General features: G+C 43.9%; 1 long non-coding RNA gene across 1 annotated transcript in view; it reads left to right on the forward strand.

Moving 5' to 3' along the window:
• The window catches only part of LOC148004538 (uncharacterized), a 33898-nt gene extending 20592 nt beyond the window's left edge, over positions 1-13306 (forward strand). Inside the window, exon 4 of the long non-coding RNA XR_015624456.1 lies at positions 12965-13306. This is a non-coding gene — a long non-coding RNA (uncharacterized LOC148004538). The remainder of the gene's footprint in view (positions 1-12964) is intronic.
• The last annotated feature ends 1252 nt before the right edge of the window (positions 13307-14558 follow it).

The raw sequence follows: 14558 nt of genomic DNA on the forward strand, positions 1-14558 counted from the left end.
TCTTTAAGTCTATGTCTTTTTATTGGGGAATTTATTCCATTGATATTGAGAGATATTAAGGAATAGTGATTGTCGCTTCTTGTTATTTTCATTGTTAGAGGTGATGTTAGGTTTGTGTGTCCCTGTTTTCATTTCATCGCAAAGAGATTATATTCTTGCTTTCTCTGTGGCATAGTTTCTCTCCTTCTGTTGGAGTTTCACATCTATTATCCTTTTTAGGGCTGGATTTGTAGAAAGATGTTGTGTAAATTTGGTTTTGTCATGGAATATCTTGCTTTCTCCCTCTATGTTTATTGAGAGTTTTGCTGGATATAGTAGCCTAGCCTGGCATTTGTAGTCTCTTAGGGTCTGTATGACATCTTTCCAGGAACTTCTGTCTTTCATTTTCTCTGGTGAGAAGTCTGGTGTAATTTTGATAGGCTTGCCTTTATGTGTCAATTGACCCTTTTCCCTTACTGCTTGTAATATTCTTTGTTTTGTGTATTTGGTGTTTTAATTATTATGTGACAGGAAGAATTTCTCTTCTGGTCCAGTCTGTTTGGAGTTCTGTGGGCTTCTTGTATGTTTACGGGCATTTCTTTCTTTAGGTTAGGGAAGTTTTCTTCTATAATTTGTTGACTATATTTACTGGCCCTTTATGTTGGGAATCTTCACTCTCTTCTGTACCTATTATCCTTAGGTTTGATCTTCTCATTGTGCCCTGGATTTCCTGGAGATTTTGGACTAGGAGCTTTTGGTGTTGTACATTATCTTTGATGGTTGTGTCGATGTTTTCTATGGTATCTTCTGCCCCTGAGATTCTCTCTTCTATCTCTTGTATTTTGTTGGTGATGCTTGTATCTATGACTCCTTGTCGCTTCCTTAGGTTTTTTTATCTCCAGGGTTGTCTCCTTTTGTGCTTTCTTTATTGTTTCTATTTCCATTTTTAAATCCTGGACGGATTTGTTCAATTCCTTCACCTGTTTTGGTGTGTTTTCCTGTAATTCATTCAGGCATTTTTGTGTTTCCTTTGTAAGGGCTTCTATTTGTTTACCTGTGTTGTCCTATATTTCTTTAAGGGAGTTATTTGTCCTCCATCATTATCATAAAATGTGATTTTTAAATCTAAATCTTGCTTTTCTGGTGTGTTTACATATCCAGTATTTTCTTTGTCGGGAGAACTTGGCTCTGATGGTGGCAAGTAGTCTTGCTTCTGTTGTTTACGTTCCTGCACTTGCCTCTAGCCATTGGGTTGTCTCTGGTGTTTGCTTGTCTTGCTTTTTCTGAGAGTGGCTTGACCCTCTTGTTTTCTTGTTTTCTTTCAACCTGTTCTGAGAACAGGTGCTGGGACTCAAGTGTGTAGGTGTTCCTGGTGACCGTCTTTGACCTTTAGGTGCAGACAGGAATCAGAAGGATCCTGTCTGTGATTGCTCCTGGGTCCTTGCACCCAGGGGGCACAGTTGGCACTAGGCGATTCTCTCTTGGGCAGAGGGAATGTTGGAATGTTGTCACCACTGATTTCTCAGGAGTCTGCACACTTCTCAGGGTCCAGCTCTCCCTCCCATGGGATTTAGCTGCAGGGAACTCTGCTTCTTAGTATTAAAAATAAAGCAAAACAAAACCACAAAGATGTGGGTTTATTGTGCACATTAGCAGGTCCAAACAGGAAAATTCACAAAAGTATATATACCATTTACAATAGCAGCTCCCAATATAAAGAATTTGAAATACCATGCCTGCTCCAAGGTTGGCTGACATAGGACAATATAACATTGACTCCTTCAAGCCTTTACCTTTACATTTAACAGTGGCAACTAAGAAATCCCAAAATTTAATAGTTCAAATACATAGTGATTATTCTGCACAGTGTCCCCACCACTCACATTAAATTATAGAACCCCTTCAGGATTTCTTGTCCATTAATTAAATAAGTAGGGAACGAGTCTAGGAGATCATGCAGTGCATCCCCTCAGAGAATTACAATTTCCCAAGAGTTTAATGTGCTTCAGGGGAAATCCTACTGGAATAAATAGTGATGGTTATTTTCCAGTAAGTATGGAGTGAAAAATAATTTTTACCCCAATCTGAGGTATAATCTCACGGTTTAGGGACACAATTGCTATACAGTTGACAACTGTAGCAATCACCCAGAACATCTGCAGAAAGCCCAAGATTGTTGGCCACATGCCGATGAGTGTCTTTCAAAGTTCATCATGATTTTTGGTAATATCGTCCCCATAATTGGTGGCTTGGCTTCTCATAAGCATGTACTTGTTGTCTAGAATCTCCTCCTTGATTAGCATCTCATCCTTGTTTTTGTCTGACTCATGCACCAGATGCTGGGCCTCAGCCTGTGTATGGTTGTAGTCCTGAGGGAGAATCCGGTGGTGAATCTCATCCTTGTCCAGGTTCCCATCCTTGCTAGGATATCAGAAATCCTTGAACTGCTCCTGTTCAGACAAAGCCTCATCTGGCTCAGGGCAATTGTCCTCCTGGGAAAACATGTCTGCAATGTACTCATCCTGGTCCACAAACGATCCCCGTTCTTGTCGATATCCTCCAGAGTTTCTAGAACTACAATCTCCTTCATATGTTCCAACTCTTCTAGGTGCAGAAAGGAAGAGAACTCCTCCTGAGGAGCTCTCAGGTCACCGTCAAGGTCTGAAGCCTTAAACCTCCTCTTATTTTGTTGAAGCATCTTTTAAAAGGTGTAATGACCAGAGCTATCTTGGAATTCAGCAGGGTTTCCCAGGTAGTAGCCATAGGTGGCCTGCTTGTATTCTTCCCAGGAGATCTTTTCGTCTATGTCTCCCTTTCTTTTATGTTCTCTTTCTCCAAGTAATTGAAGGAGGGATATTTTACATCCTCCAAGTACAATCACTTGCAAGGGGCAACCAATTACAAGTAGATCAGAAGAAATCTAATAAATAATATACCTTCATTGCCTGCAGTTTTAAGAAAATATTTTCACAGGATCCCTGTCCTTTATCATAGGATAGAAACATTACAGGGAGTGTGCCACCTGGCTAAGCTGCCTCTGAAAAGCCTGTCCTGCCCTGGCAGGTACAAGGCCATTTAATTCCAAGTCAATCTGGAGAGAGGTGACAGCCCTAAGTTGCTCTGGAGATGTCAGAGTAGTGTACAGCTCTCATGCAAACTCCAGATCACCTCTCCATTCTTTCCCAATGCCATGGGCTTTCCAATCCCTGCTTCAGCACTCCAAACATCCTTGAACCCTCGCTTTCCCTTCACAATGGGCTCACTTTGCATTGCCTCCTTCTGCTACTGCTTCCCCTGGGCAGGGAGAATGAGCCCAAGGATGGGTACGGGTCTCCTACCTGCCTGGATGATGCTACTCTGGCGGGGCAGGCCATCCGGCTTGTTGTCCCTGAGGGCCGGACCGGTGACCTGGCTAGGGGTCTGCAGGAGCAGGCATGATTGGAGGTCTGCCCTGAAATGGGAAGTTGTGAGTACTTTTAAGCCAACCGAAACCTTGCAAGAGGCATTTACAGTGGTATATCTGTTGCTTTCTCATTATCCTCTGAGCCTTCCATAGGGGGGTATGTTAGCAAGCATTCTATGTGACAAACACTTCTGTTCTCATGGTAGAAATTTGAGTCCCAAGGCACACTTAGCAAATGTGTGGAACTTGCCAATAGGAAGGGAGAAGTCAGTTGACAAAGAGTAGATTCCTTTTTTGCCTTCCTGAAGCATTGTGCCTTCCTCTGGATGCCAACCACCAGGTTGCAGGACTGGTACTGAAAGGTCCAGGCCACCAGCCAATATTCTTCCCTTTCTCTATTCTGGGCCATCAGGTATGCTGGCAACAGTCCTGATTGTATGAGCTATATCTGTTAGAGTCAACCCAGAAACAGAGAACACAATGAGAATATCGTCCCCAGGTGAGGAATGGGAAAAGAAACTCAACACATATAACATTTCAGAGTGCAATGCAATAGAGCATTTATCATTGACAATAGAGTTTTGTGCACTCCAAAGCTATCAGTGGACTAGTGTCTTATGTAGGGTTTTACTGCTGTGAACAGACACCATGACCAAGGCAACTCTTACAAAGGATGACATTTAATTGGAGCTGGCTTACAGGTTCAGAGGTTCAGTCCATTATCATCAAGGTAGGAGCCTGGCAGCATCCAGGCAGATGTGAGGTCAGAGGAGCTCAGAGTTCCACCTCTTCCTCTGAAGTGAGCTAGGAGAAGACTGGCTTCCAGGCAGCTAGAACAAAGGTCTTAAAGCCCACACCCACAGGGACACACCTACTCCAGCAAGGCCATACCCATTGCAGCAAGGCCACAACTACTCCAGTAAGATCTTATCTCCTATGAGTGTCATTCCCTGGACCAAGCGCACACAAAGCATCACAGCTAACCTAGGTGTCATATGAACTGCTCTTACCACAAGAGGGAAATAAAAATACAGAGAGAGCCTAGACTGTGGCTTTTTGGTAGCGGCCGGGCTAGGAGTCTGCAGGAGCGCCATGCCTCCAGGTCCCCTGGCAGGGCTGGCCCGGGATTCTCAAGAGGATTCTCCCTAAAAATTCCCATGAAGGACACAGTTTGACTTACTGGGCATATTTCTCCAACCAATTCAGACCAGGTGAGTCTTTGTATCCTACATACTGGCTACACTGGGTACACTGAATATTTGAATGGGAATTATCTAGATTTAGTTATTGTTAGGGGAACAGTAACTTCAACTATTGTTTAGAGAGGCGTGTATGTATAGTGAGATGCTGGGAGGAGTCCTATGTTGCCAGGTGCACTGTTCAGACAGGGTGTATGTGTGCACAGTATGTGCAGATTATGGAGCAAGGCTGCCAGATGCATTATTAAAAGGGACTCTTATATTACACTATTCCCTGAGGCTATCTGCTTCATTTGGTCCCCCCTCCCCAGTTTTTTCTTTCTAGAAATGTTCATGTAAGTGTTGATCTGATATTTGGCGCTCTGTTGGGCCCTAGGAGTTTGAGATAGGCAAGACTACACAGTGAGTTCTGGTCTCTAAAACAAACGAAAACAAAGAGACCATCCAAACAGATGGTCCCAGCCCTCACTACAGTTCCTGTTCTGATGGCAGAGACACTAATTACACAGAATCAGTTTGGATGAGTTTCACAGGCAAGTTACAATAAATAAACCAAAGTGAAGATGTCTTATGCCTTACAGAAGTCATTTCTGATGTCAATGTAGACAATCTAAAATGATATAGTACCTGCAGCCGCAGCACTCATCTTCTATCTTACATACTGTGCAACTGTCTCCAGGGTGCAGTTTCCACTTTATGGTCCAGACTGACAGCTAGTGTCTAGCCGTAGAGTCTGTCATTCTATCTGGGGAAGGAGAAATGGCTGAAGAAAGACATTTTTGTGAATGGACATACTCTCATTTTCACATCTTTGGCCATTAGTTACCTCACATTGCATTTAGCTCTGAGACACACGTAAGTCATGCATCTTGTTAAACAGGGAATTCTGTTACCAAATAAGACAAGAGTGAGTGGCTGTGTACCAGGCATGGCATCTGCCAAACACAAAGGAAAAAGTTGAGTTTTTACATATGTAGATGGCATGTAGACAAAACACACTGTAAACACAGTGATGTAAAACAAAAAACAAAAGGACAACCAAAAAAAAAAAAAAAAAACAAAAACGAAAACCAACAAGGAATGGTGGGTTAAGAAGAAACTTTAAACATAGTAGAAATCTGAAAACTGGATAGGCATGAGCCAAGGAAAAATAACCAGAAGGAAGAAACATACAGAATGGAAGAGAGGAGGCAGCTGGTTAGGACTTTTTAAAAACTCTGATGTCCAAGTATGGAGAAAAAAGGCATGTGACACATGAAGTAGGCAGACAGGGGACAACCATGCCAAGCTCTGCACAGAGTATTAAAGATCAGAAGCTTCATTCTGAAAACGGTGCTGTGCCACAAAGGTCTCAGGCATTGTAGAATTATCACAAAATATACATTATAACGTACAGACAACAAATTAGAAAATCAAGAGAACATGAAAAAGGCCAGTGGCCTCCGAATTTGGGGTGAGTGCAGCTTGATTTAAATTAACAGCAGAGAAAAGGAAATAAAATGAAAGGGTTCTGAACCTAGTCACAGAGGACAAATTCAGGACTAAGGTGAGGGTTAGTCTGGGAAGACTGTGCAGGGAAGAATAGGGATGTAGCAAAGATGTTTGCCTTTTTAATTTTCACTTTTTATGCTTGTGGGGTTTATTTAGGAGTTCTTTGAGAATATCCCAGAATTAGTTACTTTCTGCCAACTTCTCCCAGATCCATCCCGCTTCCCTACCCTCCCAACCTCCCTCCCCCTCCCTTCCCCCTCCCCCATCCTTCCCTCCCTCCCTCCCTCTTTCTCTCTTTCTCTCTCATTGTGTCTATTTGTAGTGCCCATATAGTCATGGATGTGTGGCCTTCCACTGGAGTTTAGTTGACTTACCAGTGGTTGTCTTGGTTAGGGTTTTACTGATATGAACAGACACTGTGACCACGGTAACTCTTATAAAGACAACATATAATTGGGGCTGGCTTACACTTTCAGAGGTTCAGTCCATTATCATCAAGGTGGGAGCATGGCAGTGCCCAGGCCCGCATGGTGTAGGAGAAGCTGATAGTTGTTCACCCTATTTTGAGGGCAAATAGGAGAAGACTGGCTTCCAGGTTGCTAGGACAAGACCATACCCACAGTGACACACTTCCTCCAACAATGTCACACCTATTTTACCAAGGGCGCACCTCCTAATGGTGCCAAGCCATGGGCCAGTCACATACAAACCACCACAGTGCTTAATAAGTGTGGATGCTTCAGATCTTCTTAGAAGAGGGAACAAAAATACTCACAGGAGGAAATATGGAGACAAAGTATGGAGCAGAGACTGCCCTACCTGGGAGATCTATCCCATATACAGACAATATTGTAGATGCCAAGAAGTGCATGCTGACAGGAGCCTGATATAGCTGTCTCCTGAGAGACTCTGCCAGAGCCTGACAAATATAGAGATGGATGCTCATAGCCAACCAGTGAACTGAGAACGGGGTCCTCAATGGAGGAGTTCGAGAAAGGACTGAAGTAGTTGAAGGGGTTTGCAACCCCATAAGAAGAACAATATCAACCAACCAGAACCCCCAGAGCTCCTAGGGACTAAACCAGCATACCAAGAGTACATAGGATGGACTTATGGCTCCAACCGCATATGTAGCAGATGATGGCCTTTTTGGGCATCAATGGGAGAAGCCCTTTGTCCTGTGAAGGCTAGATGCCCCAGTGTAGGGGAATATAGGTGTGGGGAGGTGGGAGGGAGCAGGTGAATGGGTGAGGGAGCAACCTCACAGAAGCAGGGGGAGGGGGGATGGGACAGTGGGTTTCTGGAGGGGGAACTGGGAAAGGGGTAACATTTAAAATGTAAATAAAAAATATATCCAATAAAAGAAAAAATAAAGAACGATTACTGTCCATCTCCCAGTGGCTACAGCTGACCAAGGTGAATCGAGTCAGAGCCTTGAGCACCTGCTGGAGCCTTAGCTGGAACATCTGTACTCTACCCTTCTTCCTAAGGCCTTGTGGAAGATGGACAGAAAGATTGTAAGAAGCAGCGAGTGAATGCAAGAAGCTGTGTCCTCCGGACACAACACGGCAGCTGGACAAAAGCATTCACAGTGGCTATGACAGCAAGCACAAGCCCAGTGCAAGTTCAAATTAGACCAAGTCCTCTGCTCTTTTTAATATAGAAACTAAGAGTAGCATCTAGGCAGAACAACGGAGGTGGGGCTTTAGCACACAGTAGTTAGTTAAAGCAGGGGCCCCATAGTCACTCAGGTCCCTGTACTATTCTGTCTCAAGATCTGTTTTAGAAAGCAAACACTCTGATTTGTGGTACCTTGGGCCCCACAACTAAGTCTGATGGGCTCTTGGTTTAATATTTACAATCAGTGCCACGTGTTGGAATTCAGAAGGAATATTGTTGCATAGCAGCTTTCTCTGCTATTGGAACACTCTATCCTACAGACGGCTTCTTAAACAGGCAGATAAACAACTCAAAGTAGATTTAGGAAATACCTGAAACTGACCAGATTCACCAGGCCCCTCCCTGCCAGACTGAGCAATAGAAGCTGAGATTCCCTCTCAGACCAACTAAGGGGAACTGCAAATAAGACTCTTGAGACCACACAGGCTGCCTGGAAAAAAGCAGAAAGCAGCTGAGCTGCCTGGAAGAGGTTTAGACCAGAGGTACCTGGAAAGGTCACACTCTAACCTGTGCAGGGTGCTCCAGTTTCCCAGCTGTCACTCATACAGAGTGGGCCTAAATGATGCAGCTGCCTTTGAGACATTTGTGTTCTTACAAGTAACCCCTCACCTCATATACATATGTATATGTATATGTATATGTATATGTATATATATATATAGTGTGTGTATGTAGGTATGTATATGTATATACACACACAAATACATATGCCTATAAGTAGGTCCAATAAAACTCATTGCCCTACCAAGTTGGTCTTCAGTCATGTCCATACTTTTGTCTCCTGTGGGTTCCCAATGTGGGTTGAAGAGACATTTGTGCTGCATCTTCCCAGGACAACTTTATCACACAGCAAATATCTGCTCCATTCTGCAGGCATCTCTAGCCCTCTAGGAAATGTGGTGGGTGCTCTATATCCATGGGCTTTTAAGGGGTGAGAACTCCATCTCTTTGCAGTCTCCTGGAATCTCTCTTAGGGAAGAAGTAAACGTGGCTCCCTGTCAGCTTCAGCTATGTTCTTGGCACAATTGTGACACAAAGGCCACCTAGCCCAGTTTCTTCTTCTCTGAAACCTCATGAGCTGGGTCTCCATTGCTTGTGTTTCTTAGGCATTCTGGTCTTCTAAATCCCCATGGATGACAATAAGTTTTTCACATTCTTCACACCTTCCAGTTCTGCAAGCCTCGATCTATAGGGTCAGGTTAACAGAGGGTCAGCCTATGATCTATAGGGTCAGGTTAGCAGAGGGTCAGCCCACTGCTCAGTAACAATATTTCTGTATTAGCTACTTTTCTTGCTGTGAGGATGATAAAATACTGGACAAAGGTGATGTGCCGAGGAAAGGCGCTCTTATTTTGCCTGTAGTTTGAGGATATTGTCTACCATGGTGGGGAAATCATGGCCAGTCCATGGAATTGTTCCACTCGCACCCACAGTGCAGGTCCCACCCATCAAGCTTCCCTGCAATGTCCTTACATACACACTCTGGAGGTTGTTTCCTAGGTGATCCTAAGGCCTGTCAAACTGAAAATCGAAATTAACCATCACAGCATTGTAATTAGTACCATGTGTGTCTGGAGGTAGGCGCAGGACGCTCGAGGCCACACCAATCCTATCCACACTGTGGAAGCAGAGGATAAAGAGCAATACTCATGCCATGGTATTTTATAAGAGCAACAGAAAAGCAACCAGTACAGATAGGGTGTGTTAAAATAGCACAAGTATCTTTAGAATATGAAATACCCAACCTAAGTGTACTGAACACTTGGTCCCCAGATGGTGGCCTCTCTGGGAAGGTTGCTCAGCCTTTGGAGGTAGCTCCTCACTAAAGAAAATGGGTCGGTGGAGGTGAGCCTTGAGATTCTGTAGCCTTGTCACACTTTGTTCTTTGTCCTGCTCTGCTTCCTGAGTGGTGCTGAAAGGAGACAGTAAGCCTCCTGCTCCTACTCATCCCTTCCCTTCTCACCAATGTCTTCCTGAATTACAAGCCAAAATAAGACTTTCCCTCCTTCAATTGCTTTAGTAGGGTGTGTTATAACAGGGAAGCAAGGCAACAAGCCACATTGCTCTACTTATCTCTTTGTTTTGCATGAGTCCTATCTGTACAAGGGCCAGAGGACTACCTCAGGTGTCTTTCTCAGGATGCACTTCCTTTGAGACAGGGTTTCCTTTTAGCCTGGAGCTAACTAATTAGATATACCCTAAAGATACGCCTGTCTCAAATGGCTAAGTTCAAAAACTCAGGTGACAGCATATGCTGGCGAGGATGTGGAGAAAGAGGAACACTCCTCCATTGTTGGTGGGATTGCAGACTGGTACAACCATTCTGGAAATCAGTCTGGAGGTTCCTCAGAAAATTGGACATTGAACTACCTGAGGACTCAGCTATACCTCTCTTGGGCATATACCCAAAAGATGCCCCAACATATAACAAAGACACGTGCTCCACTATGTTCATAGTAGTCTTATTTATAATACCCAGAAGCTGGTAAGAACCCAGATGCCCTTCAACAGAGGAATGGATACAGAAAATGTGGTACATCTATACAATGGAATACTACTCAGCTATCAACTACAATGACTTTATGAAATTCATAGGCAAATGGATGGAACTGGAAAATATCATCCTGAGTGAGGTAACCCAATCACAGAAAAACACCCATGGTATGCACTCATTGATAAGTGGCTATTTGCCCAAATACTCGAATTGCCCTAGATGCACAGAACACGTGAAATTGAAGAAGGATGATCAAAATGCGAATGCTTTATTCCTTCTTTAAAAGGATAACAAGAATACACTTAAGAGGGAATAGAGAGGCAAAGTTTAGAACAGAGGCTGAAGGAACACCCATTCAGAGCCTGCCCCACATGTGGCCAATACATATACAGCCACCAAACTAGATAGATGGATGAAGCAAAGAAGTGCAGGCTGACAGGAACCAGATGTAGATCTCTCCTGAGAGACACACCTAGAATACAGCAAATACATAGGCAAATGCCAGCAGCAAACCACTGAACTGAGAAAAGGACCCCCATTGAAGGAATCAGAGAAAAGACTGAAAGAGCTTGAAGGAGCTTAAGACCCCGTATTAACAGCAATGCCAACCAACCAGAGCTTCCAAGCCACTACCCAAAGATTATACATGGACTGACACTGGGCTCCAACTGCATAAGTAGCAATGAATAGCCTAGTAAGAGCACCAGTGGAAGGGGAAGCCCTTGGCCCTGCCAAGACTGAACCCCAGTGAACGTGATTGTTGGGGGGAGGGTGGTAATGGGGGGAGGGTGGGGAGGGGAACACCCATAGAGAATGGGAGGGGGAGGGGTTAGGGGGATGTTGGCCCAGAAACCGGGAAAAGTTATAACAATCGAAATGTAAATAAGAAATATCCAAGTTAATAAAAATGGAGGAAAAGAAAAAAAGATATGCCTGTCTCCACTCTTCTGTGTGTAGCACTATGTAGCCCTGGTTTCCAGAGATAGACCTCAGGTCCTCAAAGCAAGAACTTTATTTATTGAGCTTTTTCTCCAGCCTCCTAATGCACATATGGTACTTCATTGGTTAAATATATGACTGTGTGAGAATCTTCATACCTGGTGCCCTGCTATTGGAACCTCCATGGTCCTGCTGGCATTGTCAATCATGCTGCATGCTGTCCTAAGCCAGCAGCAACTGTGTCCCCTTTTCCATTGCCGTTTTCTCTCACATGTAGCTAAGGGCTGGCTCACCATGACACCCCATTCTCCCCAATAATTCCAGCTGTATTGTAACAGAGCAGAAACTGACGTGGTCTGGATTATCACCTATGTGAACTTGTTCTCCAAAATTGATATTTACCTGATTTCTAAGGTAATGTGTTGAGCTGAGTTTATGAGCCATGAACCCCAGGTACATGAAGTCAGGATCTCCCACTCATAGGTATAATTGGTAATTGAGGCCTGGAAATTCTTGTGTGGACTGTGCTGTTCATTGTAGTTTAATTGACAGTACTGTGTAACTGTTTCCTCTGTGTCGAATGTAGTCGTTGCCATCTTGATTCAGTATCATGACTCACAGAGACCCCCATGTGCCCTGTTAGCATGCTCTCCAGAGAGAGATGAGTTCTTGGGGCTCCTGTGAGATCTTCAGGAGTAGCCTCTCTCCCCTGTGATCCCAGTCCTGACTCCATAGGGGTAAACGCGTGACAAGAATAAGGCTTCTCTGGGGGCATAGCTACCCAGAAGTTCCCTCAGGGTCTTCCCAGCAGTGTCACTGCCTTTGGGTCACTTATACTTCTATTAGTATCTCCCATAACTTAATTGGCTCACCAAACTGGACCTGAAGAGAAAATTCTTTGGTCAGATTCTTCTCAACAGCCTTTATTGCAGGACCACCTCATTGTTGATATGGGGACCGCCAGCAGCAAGGGCGCTCACCTTATAAACATAACAGACTATGGTTGTATACTTTTCCTCCAGGGATTGGTGGAGCATGAAGCACCTCATTAGCATGAATATCGCTCCGGCCTGATAGCTGCCGGAGGTATGCCAACACATGTGCTGCACAGGTGTTTACCACAATCGAGTACCGGATGTTGGTGCCATCTTTTTAGACCACATCGCTCCCTACAAGGAATGTTATTTTGGCTTACAGTTTGTGGGAACACAGTCCATCGTGTTGGTGAGGAAGGACAGTGGCAGGACGGAGAGGGTGCGGGGCACATTATATCCATACTCAGGAAGGAGAAAAGGATGAGCAACCAACCGGTGAAGCCAGGCTAATAAACCTTGAGGCAATTCCCCACATGAACCCACTTCCTCCTCCAAGCCACCACCTTCTGCAGATTTCACATCCTTCCTTAGAGAGCCTCCAGATGAAGACCAAGTCTTCAAACATGAAGGGCTATGCAGGACATTTCACCTTTGACACAACAGGAGGGGTATCAGAAGAAGAAAGAAAGCTAATAAGCAGGTTGCTGTTGTGCATTGTATAACATGAGGGCTGCCTTCCTGGGGACTTCTCCCTTGAGGAACATGATGTTTTCTTATTTCCACCAGGCAGCACAAGACCATAACCAGAAATTTGGAGCCACATTTAATTATTAAATACTATCTAGGACAATGGACAATGGTCAGATCCAAATTCAGGATTCCCAGAGTAGCCAGAACTACTTTATTCAGAGACTTCTAGAGGCAAAACCCACAAGGCTATGTGCTTTCTGTCTTTGTCCAACAGGGGCAAGCATCCATCATGATGTACCTCCTGCCTACTTCTGATGAAGCACATGCTGTGCAGTTGGGGCAACCAAGTTGGCTTAAAGAAGCAAGAACATGTGGCCTATTATCTTACATGACCAACATCCCCCAGCACTCCAGGCACATAGAAGGAGAAAGAAATGTGAAAATTTTCTCACTTTTCATATGCCTTAAATCATTTTCTCTTCATACTTTTATAACTTACTTAAGCTTTTATATCCCCAGATATGAAATTACTTTCTTTGACTCTCATAACTTTCATAAACTGTAAACCATTTTTTCCTCTTTAACCATTTCTCATAATACAGTTGTTGATTGCTGAGAGCAGTCCTTTATTGTGGGGATAATCTTCTTGTGCATTGTGTAAAGGTTTCTTTGTATTATTCAAATGTTGATTTCTGTACCAGCAGATTGCTGAGTACAGTCTGAAGATTGCTATCATTTTCATGAAGCATCACTTGTCTCAGTGTTTGCTTTAATAAGGAGCTGACAGCCTATGGCAGGGCAGGAGAGGAAAGGGGAACACCTGGGTAGAGAGAGAAACTCTGGGACAGAATAGTGTGTGTGTGTGTGTGTGTGTGTGTTGTGTGTGTGTGCATGTGTGTGTCTGTATGTCTGTGTGTGTATTTGTGTCTCTCTGTGTGTGGGGGTCTGTGTGTATATGTGTCTATGTGTGTCTGTGTGTGTGTGTGTGTTTGTGTCTGTGTGTGTCTGTCTGTGTGTGGAAGGGTGGGTCTGTGTTTGTATGCCTGTTTGTGTGTGTGTGTGTGTGTGTGTGTGTGTGTGTGTGTGTGTGTGTGTGTGTGTGTAGTATTCACTAGCCAGACACGGAAGAAGAAACAGGTGCCAAGACTGAAGGAGAGATAACAGGACACGTGGCAGAATGTGGATTAGAATAAATGGGTCGATTCAGTTATATGAGCTAGTTGGGAATGAACCTAAACTATAAGGTCTAACCTTAATAAATAATAGTAAGTCTCTGTGTCGTTATTGGAGGCTGGTGGGTTGAGGCTGCCAGGTTGAGACAGTCTGGAAATAATTTATTATTTCTTTAAATAAAGGAATAATAAAAAGTTACATCAGAAACCTGTTTATCTTTTTGTGAAGCCTGTTAGCAAGGTAAACCTGTCTACCTTTTCTGAACAAGAGATCTTGTTTTTGTGATGTCCTCACTCCCTTGCTTGTGCTTCTGAATAAATGACCTATAGACTAGCCTGTGTCTGAGAATTTTCAGGGAGCCCATTTTAGGACAGATTATAAATACACATTTCACAGAAGGGGGAATAGGAGAGACCAACAGGCCTAGGGACAGAGGATCAACTTCAGTGCTCAGATATATTCAAACTACAGAGGGAAGCACCATTTTGTCTCAAAGTTTGGCAAAAAAAAATTTTTGTGGTTGTGTTTTGAGATAAGGTTTCAGGTGGCGCAGGACAGCCTCACACTGGCTCTGACCTCAAACTTCAGATCCTCTTGCTTTCAGTTCCTGAATGCTGGCTTAAGGCTATGATGGACATTGTTGATTATTGGCTTGACTGTCTAGAATCAGCTAAAACCCAAAAATCCAGGACTCC

Source organism: Rattus norvegicus, chromosome 7 (genome assembly GCF_021556685.1).
Source record: "Rattus norvegicus strain SHRSP/BbbUtx chromosome 7, alternate assembly SHRSP_T2T, whole genome shotgun sequence".
NCBI lineage: Eukaryota > Metazoa > Chordata > Mammalia > Rodentia > Muridae > Rattus > Rattus norvegicus.